Here is a 21,637-nt window from a genome sequence, read left to right as displayed (position 1 = left end):
TATGCTGTAATTCCGTTCAACTGCTTACTGCCGTATTCTCTAAAGCGTCCTGCAACTCCTGTTGCTGTTATCTTGTGAGAGACAGCACAATCAGGGTGAGTCATCTGCCTACAGAAATTAACAACTGACAGAATGGAGCATCTGTCCAGGAGAAGTTGGAGTGGCTGATGGGCCTGCCACAGGGACTGGCGTGTGCCTGCAGGAAAAGTCCCAGGGGTCGGAGACGTGTTGCCTGTGGCTTGTTAAGCACAGGTCAAGCCCCAGCACATTCCAGTAATTTGTGTCTCTTTGGAAATGCCAGGGTGATCACACGCAGTTTTCAAGCATTTCACAGTTTTTTCTAGGATTCTGCACATTCTCAGAGGTGAAGCTCCAAAGCACTGGAGGTGCCCACTGCTCTAGGTTCCTGCCCATATCCTCACACAGTCCCTGCCACTCCTAACTCTCCTGCCTCTGGAAAGATCTCTGGATGGCATGCTTAAGTAGTTGTTTAAAATTATACAAAACCTGAATCACATTTAGGAGATGGGACAACAGAAACATGCTGGTTCGGCCATCCCACGGATATTCAAAGCTTTCAAGAGCTATTGTAATTAGCCCGGAGGAGAAGAAGAAAGGGAGAGTGAAGAAGTGGGGAGAAACGTCCCCCACTGTCCACACCAGTTCCATCCCCCCACCTCCTGCCCCACCCTGCACAGGAGAAAAGGCAAAAAGTGTAAAATAATGTAACTATTAATAGTTTCTAAGAGATGAAGAGATGGTTCCCGAGGTACAGAGGTGGCAATAATTTTATCCTGTCATAAGTCAGTGTTATCCCATACATCAAAACAGTAACCTTAAACCAGCCCCCAGAATTGATGAACAGCATGACATGGAAGACAGACAGTTAGTGATGTGCTATACAACACAATTCTGAAAACAAGCACAACAGCCCCAAGATCAAAAAGATCAACATTGTGATCAGCAACTGTTAAAGCAACTGTTAAACTGATCTATTGCTTATAACAATTTACTTTTAAAATGCTCTGGTCCGATTTGTCATCTCAACCTTTGTGCTCCATGCTAGGCACCAAAAAGACTTGCAGTGGTTTGACCCAGGAGGCAGCTCAGCACTACAGATCTATTTATCCAATGCAATGAAGGAGAGAACTGGGAGAAAAAAAAAAAAAGAAAAAAAAAAAAGACACAAAAGGAGTAGGTTGTTATTGTTATTGTTACAGACACCAACAGAGTAAGGGCATGATATTTTTGTGTGCACATCAATGTGGGGGGGAGGATTGGGAGGGACCGTGGGTGGGGCAAAGGGTCACGGGGATCTGGGGCAGTCATGTGTATAAGAAGCTATGCTACGCAGCAATAAATTGGCACTTGAGCTAGACACGGTGTGTCTGTCTCTGGTGTCCCTGCTTGGGGAGCAGACGTCCAGGCAGCCAAGTGATGTTGTCTCTCGGGATGGGGTAGCACGGAGAGAGACAACAATCAAAAGACAGGAAAGGTGGCGGTGATTAATTGAAAAGTGTTGGACCTAAGCATGACGTATATGGTATGGAATTAGGGGTGGATATTGTCCTAGTTTTGGCTGCGATAGAGTTCATTTTTCTTCCTAGTAGCTGGTATGTTGCTGCCTTTCGTATTTACAGAATCACAGAACAGTTTGGGTAGGAAAGGACCTTAAAGATCACATAATTCCAACTCTCCTGCCATGGGCAGAGACATCTTCCGCTAGACCAGGTTGCTGAAAGCCCCATCCAACCTGGCCCTGCTTCCAGAGATGAGGCAGCCACAGCTTCTCTGGGCAGCCTGTTCCCGTGCCTAATCATTCTCTGAGTAAACAACTTTCTAATATCTAATCCGGATCTACCCTCTTGCAGTTTAAAACCATTACCCCTAGTTACTGCTGGCTCATATTCAGCTGACTATCTACCAATATCCCCAGGAGCCTTTCTGCTGGGCGGCTTTCCACGCACTCTTCCCCCAGCTTGTGGCATTACATGGGGTTGTTGTGCCCAAGTGCAGGACCCGGCACTTTGCCTTGTTGAACTTCATCCAGTTGGCCTCAGCCCATGGGTGCAGCCTATCCATTTCCCTCTGCAGAGCCTTCCTACCCTCAAGGAGATCAACACTCTCTCTGAACTAGGTGTCATCTGCAAACTCACTGAGGGTGCACTTGATCCCCTTGTCCAGATCACTGATGGAGATATTGAAAAGAAGTGGCCCCAGTACTGGGCCCAGTGGGACACCACTAGTGACTGGCCTCCAGCTGCATTTAGCTCCATTCACCACAGCAATTTGGACCTGGCCACCCAGACAGTTTTCGACCCATTGATGCATCCATCCATCCAGGCCTTGAGCCGCCAGTTCCTCTGGGAGAATGCTGTGGGAAATGGTTTCAAAAGCCTTACTGAGGTCTAGGTAGACCACGTCCACAGCCTTCCCCTTGTCCACTGAAAGCATAACCTTATCTTCAAAGGGGATCAGATTTGCCAAGCAGGACCTGGCGTTGATAAACTCATGATGACTGGGCCTGCTCACCTGCTTGTCCTGGAAGCGTTGCGTGACAATCTGCTCCATGAGCTTCCCCAGCACCAAGATCAGACTGACAGGCCTGTAGTTCCCCGGATCCTCCTTCCGGCCCTTCTTGTAGACAGACGTCACGTTTGCTAGTCACCGGGTGACTGGGACCTCCCCTGATAGCCAGGACTGCTGGTCAGTGATGGAAAGCAGCTTGGAGAGCACTTCAGCCAGCTCCCTCAGTAACAACGGGTGGATGCCATCTAGCCCCCTAGACTTGTGCACATCTGAGTGCAGTAGCAGTTTTCTCAACATTTCCTCATGAGAGCTTCATTCTGCTGAAGGTCCTTATCTACCAGCTCAGAGGGCTGAGTACTAGGGGAACAACTGGTCTTGCTGCTAAACACTGAGGTAAAGAATGCATTAAGTACCTCAGCCTTTTCCACATCTCTTCTAATTCTGTTTTCCCACATCCAATAAAGGATGAAGATTCTCTTTTCCCTCCCCTCCCCTCCCCTCCCTTCCCCTCTGCTCTCCTTTCATTATAAAAACCTTTCTTATTGTCTCTGACAGCAATAGATAGATTGATCTCCGCTAGGGTCTGGCCCTTCCAATTTTGTCCTTGCCCACCCTAACAACATTTAGGACACAGCTTCAGACAAAATGACAGCATACATGAGAAGCACAGAAAAGGTGGAATCTGGCAGCCTTCCATCCACCAGCCTTCTGTGAGTCTGTGCTGCAATTCTGTTCAACTGGTTACTCCTCTACTGTCCACAATATCTACTAACACCTCATTGATGCTATCTTGTGAGAGACAGCACAATCAGGGGGAGCCGTCTTCCTGCAGAAATTAACAGATGAAAGAATGGAGCATTCAAGGTCCAGGGGAACCTTGAGAAACTGCAGGATTTTGCCTACAGAAACCTCTTGACATTTACAAGAAGAAAAGCCTCATCCTGCACCAGAGGAAGAGGAACCCCACACATCAGGGCAGACTGGGACCTTGCTGAGTGAGCAGTGCCCAGGAGGAGGAGGGCCTGGGCACCACGAGGGATGCCATACGAGCTCACCAGGAGCTCACCAGGAACCAGGCCAACTTCCTACAGAGCTGCCTTATGAGGAGCATGGCCACCAAGAAAATGTAAGTTACCATGCTCGGCTCCGATCTGATGAGACACCACACAGCCAGCAGGGAAAGAGGTGCAGGTCTGTGAATCTCTTGGACAGCCTGGTGTGGAGAGGAGCAAGCACACTGGAAAGGCTGAAAGTCCCAACAGGCCTGAGGTCTGTGTGTCAATGGCTAGGGCTCTTGTCTCCGACAGCGAGGCCTATGAGGAGGCAGCTTCTTGTTAAAGCACCAGGGTCTCATTGCCTCCTCACCAGCCATGAACCAGGCAGGAGTCGTACCCTTCTCCTGCACTGGGCCATGGACATCCCCATCTCCTACTGCCCAGGAAGAGCCCTGAGCTCCTGTGTGAAGGGAAAGGATCTCCCTTCCCAGGAGCCTGGGGTCAAAGCCTGTTTTTCAATACATCAGTGTCACCTTCACATTTGTCTACCTGTCCTCACTGCCTCCAGTGTTCTGCTCTAATGAGCTCCAAGGGAGGCTGTGTCAGTGCCAGCAGTCCCCCCTCAGGGGGACACTGCAGGAAACTTGCATCTGCCTTGGATTTCTTGAGAGATTTCTTCAACGCACTCTCAGTGCCTGAGGTTCATGGGCTCATCGCCAAAGCCCCCAGAGGGCTGATTCCAATGCCTCTGCTGCTGATCTGGGCTGGGCTCCTGGGACAGGGAGAGCTCCTGGCAAGAGGGCCCTGGTGCAGAGAGACACCTCTGCCCAGGAGCAGCTCCTCTGCACAGCGCAGAAGGGCTGGGGGCTCTGACCCCCATGGGGAGAGGAGAGGAGAGAGGGGTTTGTTATAAATGGCTCAGGATTCAAATTAGGATTAAATAAAAAAATAGGATTTATTAAAAGAATATAAAGGAATAGAGGTAAGCAAACAGCGCTGGGTGCACCGGGAGTCTCCACTCCACCAGGACGCACACCAGTTACATCAAGCAGCTGATTTTTATGCACCTAGACTAATACATATTCATTACTACTTCTTAAAAAGTAGATTATTATAATTAGCTTCTGGGGTCCAGTTCCTCCTACTGGAGCATGCGCATCAGTCTCCTCTGGGGGTCTCTAGGGGTCTTTCATGCTGAAGGCTCGTAGTCTTCCTCTCACCCTTTGTACTTACTCGGCACTATTCCAAGTTTATGGAACACTCTCTGTACACTCTCCGCAGGTCTTGTCTCCCAACCGTCCTTCAGCTTCTTTTTTCTTCCTCTTAATCTCTTGGCCCCCCTGGCCAGATACCAAGGATCTCATAACAGTCACCAGCAGTCACCAGTTATTATCAGTTGTTCTGAAACTCCCAAACAGGTTGACGACTCACGAGCAATTAAAACATTCTTTCCCAGCTATTTACAGTCATCTACATAACATCTATAGCAGTGTTAAATCAATCTCGAAGAAGACAGAAAAAAACTGTAACTGTTAGAACTAGAAGTCAGGAATAACAAAAGCAAACAGGTTCATAAATTTAAGGAGTGTTTTCTGAAGACTTGATAAATTGACTGGAATGAGGGGGAGACTGGGACACACTGCATCTGTGGTTCAAGAATTAAACTGCCAGTGCAGGGCCCAGAGGCAGACAGGATTCAAACAGAGGCAGACAGGATTCAAACAGAATTATTCTTTATGGACACGAATTTATGGACACGAATTGGAATTGTTAAAACATTCCTCACAGGTTGGAGGCAGTTGGGAGTGGGAGGGTGCTGAGAGCTGCCTGCAGGAGAAACCTGCACAGCCCTTGACAAGGTAAGTCTCTGGCTGCAGGGCCATGCAGCTGCAGCTCCTGGAAGGGTCTTGTTTCTGGGAGGGCGGTGGGCAATGCAGTAGGCTGTGAGAGTCCTGCTGGATTGCACTGCGAGGTGAGGAAGTCTGGCAGAAGCCCCTTGGAGTGGCCTAAGCCAGGTGCCCCTGACACCCTAGAAGCCTCGAACACCCTGCTGGTGATGCAGGGCTCTCTCTCAGCTGCCCCATAGCTCCTGCTGCATGGAGGTGCCCCTTGGCAGGGCCCTGGTGGTGGCAGGGTGCTGCAGGGCAGCGCTGAGCACAGCCGCATGGGATGGGGTCTGCGAGCACAGGCGGGGGAAAGAAGAGTTTGGCCAAGATCAGCAGGAACAGAGTGGCCAAGAATCCTCTAGGTACAGCATGTTGTGTGCCTGGGATACTGGAATACCCCAGCGTGTGGATATTCACTTGTCTGTGGGGTGTTTTCCTGGGCTTCAGGCTGCTCTCCAGCAGGATGCAGCTCTCTCGTGGCATCCTTGTGGCATGCAGGCGTCCCAAGGAGAAGACACCTCCTTGCTAAGGCCATGTCCGTGCTGCTGGATGTCTGTCTGTGGGCAGCTGGAGTGAGGCCTCGGCAGCCCTGGCTAGGGGGGAAGAGCTGAGATCCTGCTCAGGCCCCCAGGGCCAAGGTAAGGATTCTGTCCAGCCTCACTCGGACTGGGGCTTCTCTGCTCTCAGCTGTCTCCGTTTTTTTCTCAGCGTAACACGAGTATGATCGGTGTCCTAAGCATTACAGGGGGAATTATAAGAAAATACAGCAAATAAAATCTCTCTTGCTCTACAGTGTGGTCGGATGAGTTGTTTGCAAAAAGACTGCATGGCTCATTGATCTGACAAGTGGACTGCACTTGAGTTTCCCCCACGGTCCTGCTTCCCTCCTGCTGCACAGCAGGAAGGACTCCTCTGGAGCCCACAGCAGCCCCTGCTCCCAGTGTCACACGCAGCCAGCACCACTCAGAGCTCAAGCAAGAGAGCTGCAGAAAGCTGCGGGCTTTCCAGGAGATGAAATAGGTTTTCCTCATTGAAGTCTGTTCTATTTTTTTTTCTCCTCTTCAAAGATACCTGTGTCCAAAGTCAGCAAATGCCCAACAGCAGCTCTGTGAGCGAGTTCCTCCTGCTGGCATTCGCAGACACGCGCGAGCTGCGGCTCCTGCACTTCGTGCTCTTCCTGGCCATCTCCCTGGCTGCCCTCCTGGGCAACGGCCTCATCCTCACCGCCGTAGCCTGCGACCACCGCCTCCACACCCCCATGTACTTCTTCCTCCTCAACCTCGCCCTTCTCGACCTGGGCTGCATCTCCACCACTCTGCCCAAAGGCATGGCCAATGCCCTCTGGGACACCAGGGCCATCTCTTACCACGGGTGTGCTGCACAGGTCTTCTTTTTTGTCTTCTTGGTTGGAGCAGAGTATTCCCTCCTCACCGTCATGGCCTACGACCGCTACGTTGCCATCTGCAAGCCCCTGCACTACGGGAGCCTCCTGGGCAGCAGAGCTTGTGCCCAGATGGCAGCAGCTGCCTGGGGCAGTGGCTTTCTCAGTGCTGTCCTGCACACAGCCAATACATTTTCCCTGTCCCTCTGCCTTGGAAACGCAGTGGCCCAGTTCTTCTGTGAGATCCCCCAGATCCTCAAGCTCTCCTGCTCAGATGCCTACCTCAGGGAAGTTGCTGTACTCTTATTTACTCTTTCTTTAATCTTTGCTTGTTTTGTTTTCATTATGTTGTCCTATATACGGATTTTCAGGGCTGTGCTGAGGATTCCCTCTGAGAAGGACCAGCACAAAGCCTTTTCCACGTGCCTCCCTCATCTGGTTGTGGTCTCTCTGACTGTCAGCACTGGCATGTTTGCCTACCTGAAGCCCCCCTCCATCTCCTCTCCATCCCTGGACCTGTTGGTGGCCGCTCTATTCTCGGTGGTGGCTCCAGCAGTGAACCCCTTCATCTACAGCATGAGGAACAAGGACCTCAAGAATGCCTTGTGGAAACTGATGACTTGATTTGCTTCGGAAACAATAATTTCACAGTCTGTTTCTGCAGATTACTCAGAATATCACTTACACAGAACAACCTATATTCCCTTTTTTGTTGTTTTTGTGTGTGTGAGTGTGTATTTTTAGTACTGGTATTACTTAGTTTTGTGTTTTGTTTTGTTTTTTTTTTCTTTTTTTTTTTTCAGGTTAGGTTGCCCAATAAAATGTCATTTTTGTCCCACTCCCAATTCTGTACGTGTGTTTAGTGTATGTACTGAGTCTCTGTCCATGTGGAATTATGGTCTCTGTGAACTTTTAACGAAATAAAACAGCCTACACTGCCTTCTTTGTCTGATGTCCTTCCTCTGAGACCTGGTCTGGCTCTGCTGGGGCAGTGCCCATTTGCAGAGGAAAAGAGTCCCATTCCAGCAGCACAGCCAGGGAGCACCAGCGCTTGGGGCATGCCAAGCTGCTCTCTTGCCTCTGCCGCCCTCTCCTGCTGGTGGGGCCAGGCCCGGCTGCTCCTGGAGCTTGGTGCCAGTGCTGTTGTGGGGCTGTGCTGGGACTGCTGGCAGGTTAATGTTTCTTGCAGAGGGAATTAGCATCTGCCAGCAGAGTCCAGGGTATTGGCCGGAGCAGCATGAGCCCATAAAACAGGTGGAGCCCGCAGAGCATGAGCCTGTGCAAGGTGAATTTAGCAGAGCTCAAGTGCTCAAGCTGCTGCCAACAGGCAGAGGAGAGCTCTGCAGCCCCACGACACGCAGTAGCCCCAGCAAAGGAGGCTGGTGACTGATTCCTTGCAGCCTTGGGCAATGACAGTGACCCCATGAGCTGGGTCTGCCTCCCAGCCTGCCCAGCATGGCCCTGCAGAGTGTCCCCGTGCCCTGGGCACCACAGCCCCCTTGCTCTGCAGAGCAGCACCGCCAGCTCGGGCTGGGGCAGGGGCTGGGAGGGCGCTTCCCAGAGTGTCTTCTAGGCCAGCTTCAGGCACACAACATCTGCATGTCAGAGTGATCTTTGCTGTGTGCAAGGAGCTGAGAGACCAACAACAGTCATGGGGCTGGAACATTGCCTGCAAGGTCCCACCTGCCCTAGCACCTCCCAGAACTGGCACGGAACTGGTTCACATGCATCAGAGGGTCTGGGAGCCCAGCAGCAGTGCCATGGGCTTGAAGGATCACAATCAGATCACTTCTACCTGGGCAGGTCCTAGGCCAAAAAGGGGGTGTTTTGTAGGTATGATATTATGAGGCGGTGGTGCCTCAGAAATTCTAAGTCCAGCAGGAAGTGAATGGCTGTTAAATGGCCTTTGAGGTGGCTTCTTGGAGAAATAGCTGGCAGCTCATCCCTTGACTCCCGGCTGGGATCTATGCCATTAGGCTCATATCTGCAAAAGTACCTGAAAGGCAAGCAGAAGGCACTTGCTGTGCCTGTAGTTTGTGAGATCCGCTCTTTCCGAGTACCTGGTAGGCCCCATAAAGGAAGAGGTCTTGGATAGGGCTTGTCATGTCAGAGGTGTCAGCTTTTGCCTGAAGTCATCCTTCAGGACTGCTTTCAGTTTTCAACACAGAGGGGGCCACTGCCTCCAAGATGCCTGGGGTAAACTGAACCATGCACGAGGGCCTGGAAAAAGTCACCCTGGCTGCATAGGAGCCATTCTATATCCAAAAGCTGGAGGCAGGAAACAAATTTTTAGCGTGGTACGGAGCTGCAGGGCACATTGTGCAGGGTGTTCCTGCAGCCTTTATGTTCTTTTCCATCCTGGCTTCGGTGCTGCGTCTGTCTTAAGAAAGGAGTAGCCAACAGAGGTAAGACAGACACTGTGAGATCATGAAAGCCATCAGAAAACTACCCCTAAGAAGATGACTGATATGGGGAGGTCAGAAGAAGCCTGGCCAGGAGAAATGTGAGATTTGGGAGAGAGAAGAGGCCAGCAGGAATCAATGATTTCTGGGAGGCTAGAAGGTTCAGGCAATGTTGATTCTGCTGTAGCACTGACTTAAAAGAGTCATGTAAAGACCTTGTCCTATTTTAACCAGCAACATTAATCCTTAAACCTAAATGCTACTGTACACACTGTCAGGAATCCACTACTCTAATGCCTGACCTCAACGCATCCCTTGAAGCCAAAATTCATCACATAGCCCCTTCCCCTTGTTTTTACTCTCTTAATCACTCTGATCCCTGACCTTAACACTAGCATTAAAATGCTCTTTTTAACCCTAGGAAACTGCCTGAGAGACCTAAACAAAACCCTAAACCACAAAGCTTGTCCATACCCTAAACACAGACCTGATACCCACATAAGAATACCAAAACATTCCCATTCAAACTTTGCTTAATCTTTAACCCAGTAAGGTGGGCCCTAGTCCCTAGTCATATACATGAACACCTAACACCCAAAACCCCTGTTCCTGTGCATTAACCTCCTCACCTTCAGCCCCTCTACTAAGCCTTAACTTTAGGCCCGTCATCCCTTGGGACAGGGCAGGAACCATGAGGTTGCTCTGCAGTCATGGCACTCAAAGCTGAATGTGAGGGGCCATGGATCTCATCAGATTGTGGGCCACAAGGAGGAGACAGGGGAGAATGCTCTGATGAGCTCAGCTCTGCCTCAGGAAGTCCTGCACCAGCAGGAGCAATGTGACTGTGGCAGTGACGGTAAGGTCACTTCTGTCCCTGCAGAAGATAGGGCAGCAGCAGGAACATGTCACAGAAAGGGACTGAGAGGTCACTTCTGTCTGTAGGTGGCAGGTCACCCTTGACTTAGAGCTGGGATCGGTACTTTTCGGCTGACATCTGCCAGTGGCCCTGGTAGGCCAGCAAAAGGCACCTGGCTGGCATGCTGACTGTGGGATCCCCTCTGCCTACATACCCAGGAGGACCCATGCAGAAAGAAGGCCCACATATGGGTTGTCCTGTCCCTTCTGCTTGAGTCCATGACTGGACAGCAGCAGGCCCATGGCTTGGAAGATGCTGGTGCGGTGACTTCTGTCTGGTTGGCTGACAGGCCGCAAGGAGCCTGATGGATTGGGATGCCTACTTTAGGAGGGGGTTCCACCCTGATGGAGCTTTCTTTTGTAGTAGAAAAGAGTAGGAGAGAAAAAACTGCCACAAAGTGCACTTTGGAATGTTGGTGCTGGCCACGAGGAGGAAGAACTGTCCCTCAGAGTGTTGTGCTGCGTTGCCAGAGGTCACCCAAAGAGCGTCTGTGATCAGAGCATGGCTTTGTGTGAGAAGGAGCAGCTGGGGAGGGTTGATGAGACACTGGTGAAATGATGGAAATGCTGGCATGAGAGCAAGGTGGTGAACAGAGACGGGTGTCTACAGTCCTCAAAGAAATAGGTGAAAGTCATCAAAGTCAACAAAGTGCTCTGCCGGGCACTGCCCAGCCCAGCCCGGCCCCTGCCCACCTCTCCCCACCACCCTGCCCTCTCTCCAGCCCAGCCCAGCCCAGCAGCCCAGGCTGGGCTGGCCCCAGGGCAATGCCCTCCACAGGCTGCTGCAGGGCTCTGGGCACGGCCACCCCAGCCCCAGCCCCTCACAAGGCACCGCAGCTGCTGGGACAAAGTGTGGTGGTTTTACTCAGGTGGGCAGCCGAGCTCCACCACAACCGCTCTCTCACTCCCCCTCTCCTCAAAGAGGAAGGGGGAGAAAATACAACACAGAGAACTCGAGGTTTGAGATGAGAAAGGTTTAATTAAATGGAAAGGGAATGGGGAGGAAAAAAAAAAAAAAAAACGAAACAAAAGAAACAATCAGTCCGCGCGGGAGCACGGAGAGAGGGAAAAAAAAATTATTCTCTACTTCCCATCAACGAGCGGTGTTCAGCCACGTCCTGGGAAGCAGGGCCTGAGGGTCCGAGCCACGGCTGCGCTCGCGTCAGGCAGCACCCTGGGGTGTCACCAAGTGACGTCACAATGGGTGCCCACCCAGCCCAGGCGCGTGTCACAGTGGCACCCATTGTGACGTCACTTGGTGACACCCCAGGGCTCCGCCTTATAAGAGCGCAGCCGTGGCTCGGACCCTCAGTGTCGGTGCACGGCAGTGACGGACAGGGCAGGAGCACAGGGCCTTCGAGGAGTCCCCGAGCATAGCCCACGTCCCACAATGCCGCAACCGCCCGCCCGGAGGAGCCGCCGGTTTATCCTTGTGAGCTCTCCCACTCCAGAGGCTGCTTCTGAAGGGGAGTCGCAGCTGCTGGATCGCAGTGAGTCTTAGGGATGCGGTGGGGAGGGTTGGGGACACAGAGACCCCTGCCTGACTCCAGGACTCCTTCCCTGGGTAAAGCGGCGCTTGGGCTGACGGGGCCGAGCTTCCTCCGCAGCACCACAGAATGCCAGGACGCTTTGGGCTGGGGGGGACCTCGGCGATCACGATGCTTCCCCCCAGCCCAGGCTGCCCAAAGCCCACCCAGCCTGGCCGTGGGCAGTGCCAGGGAGGGGGCACCGCAGCCTGCGCCAAGGCCTCACTGCCCTGGGCGTGAAGGAGAGAAATCCCTGCCTGTCCGAAAGAAACCTGCCCTCTTTGAGGTTAAGGCCGTCACCCCTTGTCCTGTCGCTGCAGTCCATGATGAAGATCCCCCCCCAGCTTTCCTGGAGGCCCCTTTGGGCACGGGGAGGCCGCAGCGAGGTCCCCCCGCAGCCTTCTCCAGGCTCCACAAGCCCAGCTCCCTCAGCCTCTCTTCCCAGCGGAGCTGCTGCAGCCTCTGGGCATCCCCGCGGCCTCCCCACGGCCTTCTGGGGCTGGGGCCCTTCCTCTCCTCACCCCTGCATTCAGCCCCTCTCTGCAGCACTCTTTGCTTTCCTCCTTTCCAGGTAAGGCATGGAAACTGTGCAGAGACAAGGCCGTGGAATTCATCAGGGCGTATGTCAGAGGCACAGAAAAGGTAATGGCAGCCGCTTGCATCACAGCTGTGCTCCTGGCGCTGCCCTCCAGGGGTCCCACACAGCCCCAGACCCCTCAAGGCTTTGGTCCTGCTGGCCGTGGGTGTCCCCCTAATGCTCTGTTGGTGTCTTTGTGGCTGCCAGGACGACGAGGAGCAGAAGATGCTGTTCCTCAGCAAAATCTGCGATCTGTGCACATGTGTCACAGAGAGGGGTGTGCCAATGAACTTGCATGACTTCTGCTGCCAAACTAACCTGGTGGAGAACATCATGGTGAGAGGATGCGCAGCGGGCTGGGGAAGGGGCAAGGCCCCCCGGCACCAGCCCCCTGGGAGGCGAGGGCTGTGGCAGCGCTGGCTCTGCTGCTGCTGGGTGCCGGCGGCTCCAAGGTCTCATCCTGCTTGTGCTCTGCAGGCGCTGCTGGAAAAGGAGCCCATGGACAGCTTGCGCACAGCATTCCGGCAGAAGGCCATGGAGACTGTCGCCCTCCTCAGGTGCGTGCCCAGCCCCTGGTGGCAATGTCCTGGTGGCCCTGAAGCTGGCAGGGAGGCTGCCCGTCCCTCCCAGGGATGCCTGGCCAAGGGAGGTCCGTGTCCTCCTTCATAAGCCTCGAGGCACTGCGTCCAACAGGCTCCTCTCTCTCTTTTCTTCAGCAAGACCGTGCCAATAGTACTGCATGGCAAAAAGGAGAGACTCCTGCGTGTGTGCTGTAAGAGCATCTTCTTTCTGCCTCCCAAGTCAGATGTGCCAGAGACAGAAAGAGCGCTCTTCACTGAGGTATGTGCTGGGTGAGGTACTGGCACCCCCAGTCCTGCTGAGCTGCTGCCTTGCTTCCCCGTGCTGACACAACCAGAGACCAGTGCAGGGCCGGGGCCCAGATTTGCTTTCCCAGCCTCGCCCCTTTCCCGACCTGATCTTGTGCTGCAGGAGGTCTGCACACAGTGGCTTTTTAGCCCCAAAGACACCCCTGAACTTCAGAGGGGCTCAGAGCCAGCTCCTGGGGGTGAGGAGGGCCACAGAAATAATTCGATGCTCTTCTGTCCTCCCTGCAGACTATGAAAGCCATGGACACCATGCTGGCGGCCTTCGTACGCAACTGTCCCAACACCAGTGTCAGCATAGAGTTGGAGAATATCTTGGAGGTTTGGCATTTGCAAAGAACTTCCAAAGAATCCTCTCAGGTCTCATTTGCAGACCACTGTCAACCCAGCAACTTCTCTCCTCGCAGGCGCTGCTGGACTTTGCCCTCTCCAAAGACCCAGCTGTGTGTGAGAGAGCTGTGAGGATGATTGAGAGGCTGAGTGCTTTCATCCTCTTGTATTTTGAGGCCGAGGTAAGGCACAACGAACCCTTCACCCTTTCCTGCATCCCAGAGCATCCTGCCACTCAGGGGTGCCTGTGAGGCAAGCCTCGATGCACGTGAGTGCCTCAGAACCGTGAATCGAGGGTCTTCGTCCCTCCTTCGCCCCTGCTCTTCCCTTCCCAGGCCGTGCTCTCTCAGGGACCGGCTCTGCCTCCACTAAGCCCTTTGTCTCTCCTCCCTTCCTCACCCAGATCACAGATGACTATGAAAACTATAGCGATGATGATTCCAGAGAGCTCTACATCCCCATCCTGGGACAGCTGCTGGGCATCCTCTTCATTTTCACGGGTGACAAAATTTCCATCAGATTCACAGCTTTAGAAACTCTTTCTCACATATACAACATCATCAGAAAAGGAAGAGGTAAGAAGGTGTGGTGGGCAGCGTCCGTCTGCACACAAACATCTACTGATATGTCTACTTGTTTTCCCCGAGTTTAGTGGGGAATGTTAGTGTTAGGTTAGAGGTTGGACTCGATGATCTTGAGGTCTCTTCCAACCTAGACATTCTGTGATTCTGTGAGTATTGTGAAGGATTGTTTTTGTGCTTGGTGGAGGCTGCCCACGGAATTCTGCCAGGTTCCCTGGCCTCCTCTGCTCCTCACAGCAGCTTCCCGCAGCATTCTGGCTATCGTTTTCCGCAGAAGCTAGACGCTCACCTGCCGTCCAGGAGCAGTTCTCTGCTGCTGTCCTTCCCAACCCTCCCCAGATCACCTACCACGCTGTTTTGTGGTGTCCCCCAGTCTAAGCCATCGATCGATGAGCACTTCCCAAACGGCATCTTCCCCGAGGAGTGAACAGCAGAGCCAGCCGTGCATCACCAGGGATGGTGACGCCCTCCAGAATGCTCCCTGACTGTTTGCTCCCTGCCGTCTTAAAGGCAGGTGTCAGGGGGCTTCCTGCACATCCTGACCCCGAGCAGAAGGGGGTCTGTGACACGCTGCTACCCCCACGGCACCCAACGCCATTGCTTCTCCTCCTTCTGCATCATCCCTGAGGTCCCTCTTGCTCCCAGCACTCCTCACCTTGTGCTTTACATCCCTGCCCACCACTCTCCTCGCCGTGGGTCCGAGCCTCCCTCCTCAGCCATTCCTAGTGAAAGTGCTTTTCACCATTTGGCAAGCTTGTTGGCAAAGATGCTCTTCCCTACTGACTCTTCGCTGTTTCCCCCTGTTTAGAATGCATATTGAGAGCGGACATGGTAAATTATGCAGTGAGACACAAGAAATTGGAGTATGCAAAACTTCCATTTTCTATAACATCAACTCCGTGTGAAATTGCCAAGGTAATGAGCTCTGGCCTTGCTGGGGATCTTGTCCGCAGCATCAGCAGGCATCTCGTGTGAGCAAAGGGGTCCAGAACCGGTGGGGCTGGCACGGCCTCACTCGCCCTGCTGAGAGGGTTCCTCTTGTCCCCAGGCTGGGGCTATGCGAAGGCTGCTCCCCTGTGTCCCGGCAGCAGCTCCAGCCCTCCTGGCCACCAGCAAGCCCTGGTTACCTGCAGGGCCAGCACTCTGGCCCCATATGCCCCATCCTCACCCCTTCCCCCGAGGGCCCTCTCTCCAGAGCTGCCCTTGCTGCTCAGCTAAGCAGCACCCTTGGGACACTCAGTGAGGCATGTCTTCGCTCCTCCTTCTTCCCACAGGGGTTTGGAGGATACCTCTTCCCTGCTGAGAGGCTGCACATCATCCTCACAGCCCTTGAAGCTTTACAAGACTCCAGCATCCATGACAAGCAGGGGGCCTGCAGCGTGCTGGACGCAGCCTTGGAGGTCCCTTTCTACTGGCTGAAAGATGTAAGTGGCCTGTGGCCATGGCCCTGCCCATGAGCTCTTCCAGGCGTGGTTCCTCTCTCCTTCCCTGCCTCCCTCGCACATCGGGGTCTCTTGGGCTCCAGAAGCCACCTGAAGCCAGCAGAGAGCAATGGAAGGGGCCAAAGTTTGAGTGGCAGCTGTGGCAATGGCTGCTGTCTGCTGGCAACACCATTCCCACTTTGTCCCCCAAGGTGCCAAAGATCATGGAGTGCATCAGGAGAAACCTGGGCAGCATCCACACGGCATCGGCGCGGCAGTGCCTGGACTCCCTGCTTCTCCAGATGACCAACATGATGCCCAGGGACGAAGCCAAGAACTTGCTGCAGTTCTCTCCGCCACGTGACAGGTCCTGGCCTTAACATCCTTGAGGGCTTGTTCCGCGTCGGGAGATGCACCTGGAGACTCTCTGCTTGCCACACCAATGGCAAAGGGCAGGACATCCCCAAGGAGCACAGCCCTCCTTCCCACCAATGTGTTCCAGCCCTACTGGGCCAGCCAGGGCTGCAGCAGCCCAGCTGTCCAAGGCAGCCCAGAGTCCCCCTGCCCCCAGGGAACACCAGCTCAGCCCCCTCCTGCCTGCCCAGGCTGGGCCCTCAGTGCTCCCCAAGTCACAGGGGCTGCAGGACAGCCTGGGTCCTCTGGGGCTGGCCCAGTTTGTGGCCCTGCGGCTGAGGCAGCCTCACTGACAGAGTATTCTGGGCTTGCAGCACTGACCTGGCCATGTGGGAGGTGATCCTGGCCATGCCGCAGACCTTGAAGAGGGTTTTAAACATCATGATGGAAGACTTGCCGCTGTGCCTGTGGTGCAAGGAAGTCACCGAAGACACGTGCATCCGTCGCTTGGCTGTGAGTTCCCAGATGAAACCTTGCTCCCAGCAGGGCTACGTGTGCCCCTTCAGGCACACAGGCACAGCCCTGTGCCCATCTACCCCCAAACTGCCAGCTCCCGCAGGACGTACGGACACATGGTCCCTGGGGCCGGCAAGCCCCCGTAGCTCCCCGCGCCTGGTGCCTCTTTGGTGCCAGCTGGCGCTGCCCCATCCCTGCCCAAAGGTGGGAGAAGAAGAGGCTGCAGGGAGCCCTGCAGGCCCTGCCAGGCTCTCACTGCTCTTTCTTGCAGATGCTGGGCCACAATCACATTTTTTTGGAGGACTTTGGTAACCCAGTGCACCTCCAGAGCTACCTGAGGCACCCAAGACCAGAGATGCGCTTGATGGTTCTGAAAGGGCTCTGCACCGTGTCAGAGAGCCCTGAGAAGGTGAGCGGGCCATCGTCAAGCAAAGCCATGTTGGCAGCCTGGGGCTTTGCTCTTCTGCCCTCCCGTCCCTCCCCGCTGCCAGGAAGCAAGGCAGGAGGCTGGTGCTCAGGAACCAGAGCCCTTTGCCCAGGGTGGTCTCTCACTGCCTCACGGAAGGGAAATGGTGTCTTTCCTACAGGCAAGGAAAATTCAGGTCGTGCTGCCAGACATCCTGGAGGCTCTGCAGGACACCAACACAGACGTGGTGCTGAAGGCCCTGCCTGTGCTGAGAAACGTGATGGCTCATGTGGAGAGGAGGGAGGCCAGTGGCCCGGCTCTGCAGCTGGCTGAGAAGCTCCTGCCACTCTTTGACCACGTAAGTGTGCTGCGGGAGCCCGAGCCCTCAGCTGGGCCCCCTGTAACGAGGGCTGCCCTTCAGCCCGGCCCTGTGGGCAGCACTCAGGCAGGGCCTTCCCAGTCTCCTCGTCAGCCCAGGCGCTGGGGAGCTCTGCTTGGGCATGGCTGGTGCGGCTGGTGGCGAAAGTGGGGTGGCTGGCGGGCAGCCTGCGATGGCAACCGATTGCGTTGCCCTTCACGGGCACCAGGCCTTGCAGCTGCCCCTGAGCAGCTCCTCTGGGAAGGATCCAGCGCTGAAGCATCTCACAGTGCTGGGAGCTCCCTTCACATCGGCCACGCTAATGCTGAAATTCCTCCTGTCCTCCTCCCTGCCAGGCGTCCAGCCAGGTGCAGGAGCACTCCATCTGCCTCTTCCAAGCCGTGGTGGAGGCTGTGCTGTGGCAAAGGAAGAAGGAAATGAAGAGGACGGTGCACAGGAGCCTTCTCCCACTCTACTTTCACATGAGAGACCAGAGTGAGAGCGTAGCAAAGGTACAGATCTCAGAGCTGAGCAGTTATGTGGGCAAGGGTGTGCTGATGCCACAGGGTTGCTCTGGGGGATCTCTGGCCGGCAGCATGAGCTGCCTCCGATGGTGGCAGTCCCGTGGCCTTGCCTTGGCCACTGAACCCAGTGCACGCTGCCCCCCACCACAGCCTCCCATAACGCGCTGGGAAAGGCTCGCAGCCCTGCCAAGAGGAGGGGACAGAGGGTCTCCTTCCCAAGGCTGTGCTGCTACCTCCCAACCTCTGCTGCTCCGCAGGCCTCTGGGAAAGCTCTCGCCGTGGCTGCAGAGTTTCTGCGACGCAAGGAGCTGAAGCGCTTCGTCCAGACAAAACAGACATGGAGGATCGGGGAGTGCTTGGTAAGGACCCAACTTGGTTTGCTCCAGCTGGGCAAACGCGCCCGGCCAGAGCCCGCTGCCTGCAGCCGCATCCTCGCTCCCTTCCTGCCAGCACAGAGCCCCAGGGGGCTCTTCTGGAGGCCCCTCTGCCCTCCCTGCCCCCAGGATGCTGGAGGAGACCCTGGAGAGGGTGTGCAAGCCCCGTGACCCTGTGTTCTCTCTCTCTCCAGCTGCAGCAGGACAGAGGCAGAGTAGAAGAATACCTGCAGCAGAGCCAGCCCTACCTGAAGGCCACTCAGACCAACTTGCGACTTGAGGCCGTCAGATTCATTGGTGAGCCCAGCCCCTGGGTCCCTCTTGGGGCAGCCTTTGGCAGCCCCAGGCACTGCCCTGGCAGTGAGGCACAGCCCTGTTGCCCCCAGAGCCCCCCGACTGGGCCCTTGCTCCAGGGTGCAGGAGGGGGCACAGCCTGGCTGGCCAGGCCAGGGGCTGCGCTGCTGGGAGCGTGCTGGGGAGCGGGGCTCTGATGGGGTCTCTGTGTCTAGGTCTTGCTGCGCGCTACTGCAAGGACCAGAGCGAGGAGAAGCTGGAGGAAATCCTCAGAGGTGAGTGAGGGCAGTGGGGGGTGTGCTGGGGCTGGGGGGACAGCGGCAGAGGCCCCCGTGCCTTGCCCTGCTCCAGGGAAATGCTTCGGGGCGGAGGAGCAATGCAGCCATAGGAACGAGGGAGAGGAGACGGGGTAGCCTGTGGTGTCAGGGAATGGCCTCCCAGCCTGGAGCTGGGCAGTGCCGCTGAAAGGGTTGAGTGTCCCTGAGGAAGAGTCAGGGGAAAGGGCAGTAAGGCTGACAGAAGGTGGGAGCCTGTTGTAGAGCACGCAACCAGGACGAAGAGGGAGATGAGACAGCCTACAAGCAGCTAGGAGCAGGGTCACGATTGCTAGCCCTTGCTCTCATGGGGAAGCACAATAGCGAGAGGAAAGAGTCCAGGAGATTCCTGGAGTGTGTGAATCCTCCCAAGGGATGGAGGCAGGTGGTGAGGGAACCAGCTTGTGAAGGTGCCCCACTTGACCTGTGGTGCGCAGGTGGGGAAGGACTGGTGGCTGCATTTGGGACATTGCTGAGCAGCAGCTTTCAACGGATTCCTTTGTCCCTCCTGCTCCTCCTGGCCTGGGGAAGAGTCGAGTGGGGCTGGCATGCTCTGCAGGGGATGCCTGGGGATCTCTGCAAGGAGTGGGTTTTCATCTCTGCTCTTCTTTCTTTTGCAGTCCTCCAGCCTTCAGAGGAAGACCCGGAACCCATGGTCCGTTCCCTGGCAGTTGAAACCACCGTGAATCTGACGTCAAGGCATAAGGCAATGTCAGGACGGAGATTTCCACTGCCGTGTTGCCGCTAGCCCCGCAGCAGTCCTCAAAAGAGCAATATATATATTTAATAGAACTAGGTTGTTGTCTCGTTATTCCAGCAGCTCCTTCACAGTGACTCGGTGCCATGACGCTGAGCTAACTTGGAGGCCACCAAGGACCCTGAGAAGTTCCCTCTGTTGCCCTGAGAAGGCAACTTCCTTGTGAGGGGAACAGAGGGCCCTATTTGTTAGCCTGACCCTACCCGTAGGGAAGTCTGCTGCCTCCCTGGGGCTAGGGTCATGGACGTTGCCAGAAAGCTTCCCAACCTGGTTTTCCCCTCTGATTACTATCGTCTTTTGATAGTCCAGGCCGGCAGTGATACTACTGAAGATAGAAGCCTGAAGACTATCGAGCGGGACTTTAGGGGACTGGGACGGGTAGTGGATGGAGTGGGAGTTCAGGTGGTGTTTTTGTCCACCCCTACAGTGGCAGGGAGGGGTACAGAGAGGACTCACGACTCACTGGGATCCACCAACTGCAACTCCTTCTTGCTGTCCTCTGTCAAACCTCTGTTCTCTACCACTAAGCTGTCCTCTGCTGGTCTCCTGTCCTCTGCCAGGCTGCTGTCCTCTACCGGGCTGCTGCCCTTTGACAGCAAGCTGTCCTCTGCTGGGCTTCTGTCCTCTGCCGGCAAAATGTCCTCTACCGGGGTGCTGTCCTCTGCCAGCAAGCTGTCCTCTGCTGGCCGGTTGCTGCCCTCAGAAGACCAGGTCTCCTGCCAGGCCAGCCTGGGCTGCCTGGGGGGCATGCCTCCCTCCTCATCAGATTCAGAAGGAGCCTCTGGAGTGGGAGAGTTCTCAAATAGAAAACGGAGGCTCCTTCGGGCAGGCGTGGGCTATGCTCGGGGACTCCTCGAAGGCCCAGTGCTCCTGCCCTGTCCGTCACTGCCGTGCACCGACGCTGAGGGTCCGAGCCACAGCTGCAGTCATATAAGGCGGACCCCTGGGGTGTCACCAAGGGAGGTCACCAAGGGTCCCATGTGACACGTGCCTGGGCTGGATGGGCCCCACCGGGCGCTGTAAGTTCGTGGGCGACACCAAGCTGGGCAAGGGGATCTGGACAGGCTGGATCAACGGGCCGCATCCAGCTGCGTGGCATTCAAGGCCAAATGCTGGGTTCCACACTTGGAATCATACAATATCCTGAGTTGGAAGGGGGCAGACCTGAAGGGATGAAAGACACGGTCTCCCGATGCCTCTTGAGCAGAAGGCCTTTATTGCCATTTTTCTCTGCTACATATACTTTCCCCGTAACCACATGCGCTGTCCACGCGCCTGAATCAGTCATACAATTCATTAGAGACCCTCAGCCACGCGCCTCAAGCCAGCCAGCAATTGACCACTGCGCAAAGCTCATCTTTAATGCTGTAGCCAAGTTAATTTATCTCCACCTTGTTCAAGTTTTTGTTACTAATGCCTAGTAAAAAAAGGGGCTTTAGGGCTTTGGGGCGACTACTTAAAGGATCAGGAGCACAGGTTGTGTTTGCCTCTGTCCTTCCGATAGGGGGGATCGATGCTGACAAGCAGACTCATCACATTAACACGTAGCTTCGGGACTGGTGCAACTGGTAGAACTTTGGGCTTGCTGATCATGGGAGGGTCTATGTGACACTGGCCTGCTACCACCAGATGAGATGCGCCTCCCTGTAGTGGTTTTACCTGGCAAGGTTTTGGTAGCACGGGGCCATAGGAGTGGCTTTTGTGAGAAGGATCTGGAAGCTGCCCCATGTTTGCTAAGGGCCCCTCTGCTGACCAGAGCTGAGCCAATAAGTCACAGAATCACAGAATTTCTAGGTTGGAAGAGACCTCAAGATCATCGAGTCCAACCTCTGACCTAACGCCAACAGTCCCCACTAAACCATATCCCTAAGCTCTACATCTAAACGTCTTTTAAAGACTTCCAGGGATGGTGACTCCACCACTTCCCTGGGCAGCCTGTTCCAGTGTCTAACAACCCTTTCGGTAAAGAAGTTCTTCCTAAGATCCAACCTAAAACTCCCCTGGCGCAACTTTAGCCCATTCCTCCTCATCCTGTCATCAGGCACGTGGGAGAACAGGCCAACCCCCACCTCACTACAGCCTCCTTTGAGGTACCTGTAAAGAGCGATAAGGTCGCCCCTGAGCCTCCTCTTCTCCAGGCTGAACAAGCCCAGCTCCCTCAGCCTCTCCTCGTAGGACTTGTTCTCCAGGCCCCTCACCAGCTTCGTCGCCCTTCTTTGGACCCGCTCAAGCACCTCGATGTCCTTCTTGTAGCGAGGGGCCCAAAACTGAACACAGTACTCGAGGTGCGGCCTCACCAGAGCCGAGTACAGG

The sequence above is a fragment of the Anas platyrhynchos genome, chromosome 33 (genome assembly GCF_047663525.1).
Source record: "Anas platyrhynchos isolate ZD024472 breed Pekin duck chromosome 33, IASCAAS_PekinDuck_T2T, whole genome shotgun sequence".
In the NCBI taxonomy this organism is placed as follows: Eukaryota; Metazoa; Chordata; class Aves; order Anseriformes; family Anatidae; genus Anas; species Anas platyrhynchos.
This window is presented reverse-complemented; position numbering follows the sequence as displayed.